The sequence below is a fragment of the Aegilops tauschii genome, chromosome 3 (genome assembly GCF_002575655.3).
Source record: "Aegilops tauschii subsp. strangulata cultivar AL8/78 chromosome 3, Aet v6.0, whole genome shotgun sequence".
NCBI classification, from domain to species: Eukaryota; Viridiplantae; Streptophyta; class Magnoliopsida; order Poales; family Poaceae; genus Aegilops; species Aegilops tauschii.
The window spans coordinates 245,034,771-245,041,718 of record NC_053037.3 but is presented as its reverse complement, the minus strand read 5'-3'; the positions used below and the strand labels follow the sequence as shown (position 1 = coordinate 245,041,718).

At 41.9% G+C, this 6,948-nt stretch overlaps 1 non-coding gene across 1 annotated transcript; it reads left to right on the top strand.

The window, feature by feature from the left end:
- Positions 1-1,130: 1,130 nt before the first annotated feature.
- TRNAS-GCU (transfer RNA serine (anticodon GCU)) lies at positions 1,131-1,218 on the top strand. The gene has a single exon. It is a non-coding gene; the product is annotated as a tRNA-Ser (tRNA).
- Positions 1,219-6,948: the final 5,730 nt, after the last annotated feature.

Sequence of the window (6,948 nt, the reverse complement as noted above, 5' to 3'; positions counted from 1 at the left end):
GACCATCCTACAAAAACGGAACATTCCCTTTGTAACCAGTCATCCATTGTATCAAATAGATCATTTTCTTCTTTAGGAATTCTACCAAGGGCTATAGTCATAGTGATCCTCCTATTCAATTACTTCAACCATTTCCGAGCACCTCATATCACTTTCCAAGGCATATGATAGTTTTATTATCTGTGCACGATTTCTTCCTCGTTCAATGCCCTTTTTCAATGGTCTCGAAGAGAGAAATTTCCCATTTTTATCTATGGAGTCACAACTGAGGTGGTGGTAAATCCATGAATTTGATTCAGTTTATTTTTCTTATACTATTTGTTTTTCTTATACTATAGAAATAGAAATAAATTATTTTTTATACTATAGAAAGAAATAACCTTTGAATTGAGCATTATTCCAAGACTCCTATTTCAAAGTCTATCTTTTAAGGGTAAAATGAAAATAAAAGTAACCCTTCTTTTCCCATTCCCTCTCTATTGCATGGGTGGAAGAACTAAAATAGAGGATTCTGAAAGAAAATGGACCTTCGAAATCCGATTTTATGTTTAGCGCAAAGGAGTTGCAATTTCTTCTTATTCCTATAGAACATCTAGTAACAAGAATATGAAATCCTAAATAGCGAAAAATTCTTGTCTTGTGCGATCTACGTCTAGGGAAATACAAAAAATTCTCTTATACATTTTCATCTACATCGAATTTATATATCAGAATAGCGCATAGAGGCATCATTAAAGGAGTGAGGTCTACTTACTTTATGATTCTTCCCAATTTTATGGTGGATTTGATAAGAACCCTTTTTGCTTTCTTGATAAATAATCGATAAAAAAGCATTTTTTTTATATAACTTGCTTATTTTTTTATTATAATTATAACAAGTCCTATATGGAAATATGGAAATGCCTGCTAAAGAGAAAATCTATTTGATTGTCTCTCGGCCAATATCGGTTTTTAGAAAGAAAAAACAAGAATTTTCTTTTTTATTAACATTAAGAAAAAAGAATATAACTAAAATGGAATTGGCGATTTAATTTTTATAGACTTTTGAAAGAAAAAAAGGGGGGGTTTTGCAACCGTTATTTCTTATTTCTGCCTATATCATATCACGGAAACCTTTCGCTTTGGAATGTGGAGAGATGGCTAAGTGGACTAAAGCGGTGGATTGCTAATCCGTTGTACAATTTTTTTGTACCGAGGGTTCGAATCCCTCTCTTTCCGCTCCCTTGGATCATTTGGGACTTTCGAATTGGAAAGAATTCTAACCCCTGGATTTTCTCATAGATAAATGTACGAAACAAGTCCAGTAAGAAAAAACTGCTCAATGTACGGACATCACCATGTCAAGAGTTCATTCGGCAAGTGACACGTGCCACATCTACTTCACATACAAAAAGGTGAATCATCGCCTTTACATGTGCTCACTTGACCCCTCCGGGGATGGTATACTACTTGACACTTTCTCCTGTGTGCATGCATAGGTATTGTCGGAGCTTCTCGGACGACGAGGAGGAGTGCAAGCGCCAAGGATCACCTACACCATCCGCAAGGGAAGCATGGAAGAGAAGGAAGAAGAAGCATGGACAAGCTTCTGGAAAGCCCGAAACTTCCGGCCTCTGCCCGGAACCTCCGTCCCCCGGAGTCCAGACCAGCCCCGAGCGCGCCAACTCTCTAGGTAGCCCGGAACCCGGCGGGAACTTGCCCGGAACTTCCGAAGCCCGAAACTTCCGGCCCTGCCCAGAACATCCAGCCCTGCGTGCGCGCAGAAACTCGGGCCAAAGCCCATGTACCCTTTCGCCCCTCACTTACCCCTTCGTGGCCCTAGACTATATATACTCCTCCACCTCCTCCATTCTAGGGTTAGCAAAGGTTTGCTCATTTTAGAGATAGTGCTTTGCTCGTCCTTATGGTTCTTCTCGATTGAGAGACCGCGGCCTCTACGGAGAAGATCCACACCAGATTCAAGACCCCTCACGGGAAGATCCCTCGCAGATTCAAGACCTCCTCACGAAGATGAACTAGTTACCGTTTGTATCGTCCTTTGTTGACTTTGGATCATGTATCTATTTATGTTTTGAGGATCTAGCACATGTGTGATCGTTTCTAGTCTATTTGAGTGTTTCCTCTCATTTCCCCTCGTGATTTCCCTCGCGTTTCTCCTCGTGTTCTTCGCGGAATCCCCTCCATTTCATGAAAGATCGGGCCCTAGGGTTCTACCCTACATCATCTGGTCCCTCTTTATGATTTGTGCCCGGTAGCCCTAGCTCCGCGGCAACGAACTAAGGGTACCGGCAGGATAGCCTGCCGGGGAGAACTTGCTTACACTACTGCAGGATGCTGCTAACGCGACACTACGATCAGAGACCCTTTCACGAAACTGTGTGCGACGCATTAATCACAAACGGGGATGCAAAAAAACCATCAAAAAAGGTGCAAAACTCTTGCGATGGAGGATGCATCAAACACGGTTCAGATTTTAGTTGTGTGTGCGATGCAGGGCACACGGTTAACCCATTCGAACTGTTTGCGATGAGGCAGAACAATAGAAACGGGCAGCCATATCAATGTGTTTGCGATATACGGCATACAGTTTGCTTCAATGAACTGTTTGCTATTAGGGTGTGCAACATAAATGGTTAGCCAGATCAAGGTGTGTGTGATATAGGGCATACAGTTCACTCGGACGAACTATTTTCGATTAGCGAACGCAACAGAAATGGTTCAACTTAATAGGATGTGTGTGATACGTGGCAAACAGCCGACTCGGATGAACTGTTTGTGATGAGAATTTACAACACAGACGGTTAATATAGTTAGTTCGTGTGTGATTCTGTGTGTACAAGAAACTTGGAAAAATGCAAACTACTTGCTTGCGGTGGCTAGGAGTATCGCACACGATGCGTCTGCGAGTACTCGTGTGCGATGATTAGTAAGTTACACATGCATTTCCTTATGTTAACACTTGTGTGATAAATAACACGTGACACCGGATACGGTATTCGGGTTGTGTGTGTGCTCCACTTAGTCTTCCCGCGCTCCAGCGAATACTTCCCGCGCTCCACATGAGTGATTTGTAAAATCCATGCCTATTCCCTCACCGGTTTCCCGCCACCAGCTAACGGCTTGCTGTATATAACCCAGGCGGCAACGCACCGCCGCGACACTCTGTGAAGATCTAGTCCTCACCCATCTACCATTAGTTATTCCAAGCATGCCAGATAACGACCAAAGCTTCGATGTCGACACCTACCTGCGTTACATCTTCGGCAAGGAGAACGAGCCGGAGCAGGTTGGGGAGCAAGAGCTTCATCAGCCGGTGCAGGCACCATGGCCCATCGGCAGCGATATCGGCATCACAGTTCTTGGGAGCACATTCGACATATTGCAAAGGAGGTGTGATGAGCAGTTTGCCATCCACCGTGCAAAAGATCCAGAGCTGCTCGGCGGCATGATCGACGACCCACCCGACGAACCGCCGTCACCAGTGCTCATCGAGAGCCTGATGCCTCGCAAGGAATGGGCAGAGGACCTCTGTGATTCAGTCAAGACAAAGGCAGCATGCGGCTTCATCATTGCTCGTGGCAGCCGTGTCAACCTCGATCCTGATGATGTGGTGGCCATGCTCGAGTAGACCTTGATGATCCGACTATGAACGTGTGAGGATGTCGCGCCTTAGCAATCGCTAAACCCACTCCGAGAGATTATTGACCATGCCGGAGCATGATCAACCTGACCACGAGGGTCTATTCCCTGCAAGCAAACAAAGAACAAGCAAGAAACTGAAATTGCAATCTGGATATTGTGAATAAAAGAGGAAAGCTTTATTGATCAAGTGGGGTTCTGTGACGTCTTGGTCTAGTCGTGGAACACAAATGAAGTATGCGAAGTTGCAGCTATGGGGAACTTTTAATCTAAACAAAACCCAAAGCCTAAACGATGCCCTAAGGGCTGTATATATGGAGGAAGAGGGGGGAATTTCGTGGCGCTTGGAGGAGGGGTCCGAAACCAACCCTAACTCTTGTTTCCCCACACATACGGACTCTAAAAACAACCTATAATAAAGTATTTCAAAATTACATGGCTGGGCCCAATAATAAGGTGACGCAGCACCTAGAATAGCCTCTGGATGAAATTTATGAAGTGGCATCTTGTATATTTCCTCCAAGGCTTCATGCACTCATTATGGTGGCTTAATGTCCTGGAATCATCAGTTGTAACTCCGTTCTTGTTCCCCTTGCACATGCCATCATCTCCATGCTTGAACTTGCTCCAAGGTTCATCTTTCTTGACCAAGCTAGGCCCTTCATTTGTAAGAAAAACAAATGTATCCAATTTAGACAGCATCATATTCTCATGAACATTAGAATCGTTACCAAAAAACGAAAGTACCTGGTAATTCAATTGGCGCGCGCGAGCTCTAGTAATTGGTCCATTATGTATAGCAGCAGGGGTTGTGGATCTAACAATGGTATTGATGTCCTCATCATCCTCCCCTTCTTGAAATGAAGTCGTCCTCAACGAAAGCTCATCTTCCTCACCAAAATAAGGCTTCAAATCTACAATGTTAAAAGTGGGACTAACCCCAAAATCTGCAGGAAACTCAACTTTATATGCATTATCATTTATTTTCTCTAACACCTTAAAAGGACCATCAGCACATGGCATTAGCTTTGATTTGCGCAAATTAGGAAATCCGTCCTTGCGCAAATGTAACCAAACAAGATCTCCAGGTGCAAACACAACATGTTTTCTACCTTTATCTCCAGCAAGTTTTAATTTAGCATTCACACGCTCGATGTTTTCCTTAGTTAACTCATGCATTTTTAAGATCAATTCAGCACATTGTTTAGCATCAAAATTAACCTTCTCCGAAGATGGAAGAGGCAACAAATCAATAGGTGCACGAGGTAGGAAACCATACACAATTTCAAAAGGGCACATCTTAGTAGTAGAATGCAAGGAACGATTATAAGCAAATTCAATATGAGGCAAGCATTCTTCCCACATTTTCTTGTTATTCTTCAAAACAGCCCTAAGCATAGTAGGCAATGTCCTATTGACTACTTCAGTTTGTCCATCAGTTTGGGGGTGACATGTAGTACTAAAAAGCAGTTTAGTCCCCAAGTTAGCCCATCAACATCTTCAAAAGTGGCTAAGAAATTTAGTATCATGATCTGAAACAATATTATTTGGCACACCATGCAAGCGAATAATTTCACGAAAGAATAAATCAGCAACATTAGCAACATCATCGCTTTTATGACATGGTATGAAGTGTGCCATTTTTGAAAATCTATCCACGACAACAAATATGCTATCCCTCCGCTTCTTAGTTTCAGGTATTCCTAAAACAAAATCCATAGATATATCCTCCCAAGGAACACTAGGTACAGGCAAAGGCATATATAAACCATGAGGATTGAGTCGTGACTTAGCTTTTTGACATGTAGTGCAGCGAGCAACAAAACGCTCAACATCCCGTCTCATCTTTGGCCAAAAGAAATGTGTAGCAAGTACGTCCTCCGTCTTCTTCACGCCAAAGTGTCCCATGAATCCTCCTCCATGCGCCTCCTGCAACAACAAAAGACGAAGAGAGCTAGCTGGAATGCATAGCTTGTTAGCACGGAACACAAATCCATCATTAACGACAAACTTGTTCCAGGTTCTTCCTTCTTTACAATTCTGCAAAACATCTTTAAAATCAGCATCATGCACATATTGATCTTTGATGGTCTCCAAACCAAATATTTTGAAGTCAAGTTGTGACAGCATAGTATAGCGACGAGACAATGCATCAGCAATAACATTTTCTTTACCCTTCTTGTGTTTAATGACATAAGGGAAAGTTTCAATGAATTCAACCCATTTAGCATGTCTACGATTCAGTTTAGCTTGACTTTTAATACGTTTCAAAGATTCATGATCAGAATGTATAAAAAATTCTTTGGGCCATAAATAATGTTGCCATGTTTCTAAAGTCCGAACAAGAGCATATAGTTCTTTATCATAAGTAGAATAATTCAGACTAGGCCCACTCAATTTTTCAGAAAAGTATGCAACAGGTTTGCCATCTTGTAATAACACACCTCCTAATCCAGTTCCACTAGCATCACATTCAAGCTGAAAAGTCTTATTAAAATCAGGAAGTTGGAGTAAAGGAGCATGTGTCAACTTATCTTTCAATATCGTGAAGGCTTCTTCCTGTGAGGTACCCCAAACAAAAGGCACATCCTTCCTGTGCTGCAATGGTGCTAAAATATCTCACAAAACTCCTATAAAAACCAGCGAATCCAAGAAAACTCCTCACTTGTGTGACCGTTTTGGGCTGTGGCCAACTCTCAATAGCTTTAATCTTGGCTTTATCAACTTCAATTCCCAATGGAGTAATAACATAGCCAAGAAAAGATACTCGGTCGGTGCAAAAGGTGCACTTCCCAAGGTTACCAAACAAACGTGCATCATGTAGAGCAATAAAAATAGCACGTAAATGTTCCAAATGTTCCTCCAAAGATCTGCTATAAATCAATATATCATCAAAATAGACTACCACAAATCGTCCGATGAAAGCACGTAAAACTTCGTTCATTAATCTCATGAAAGTACTAGGTGCATTAGTTAACCCAAAAGGCATGACTAACCACTCATATAATCCAAACTTAGTTTTAAAAGCTGTTTTCCATTCATCTCCCAATTTCATACGAATTTGATGGTATCCACTATGCAAATCAACTTTGGAGAATATTGTAGAGCCACTCAATTCATCAAGCATATCATCTAGCCTAGGAATAGGATGGCGATAATGAATAGTAATATTATTAATGCCTCTACAATCAACACACATACACGATGTACCATCCTTTTTTGGCACTAGTATAATAGGAACATCACAAGGACTAAGTGATTCGCGTATATAACCTTTGTCGAGCAGCTCCTGTACTTGACGCATAATCT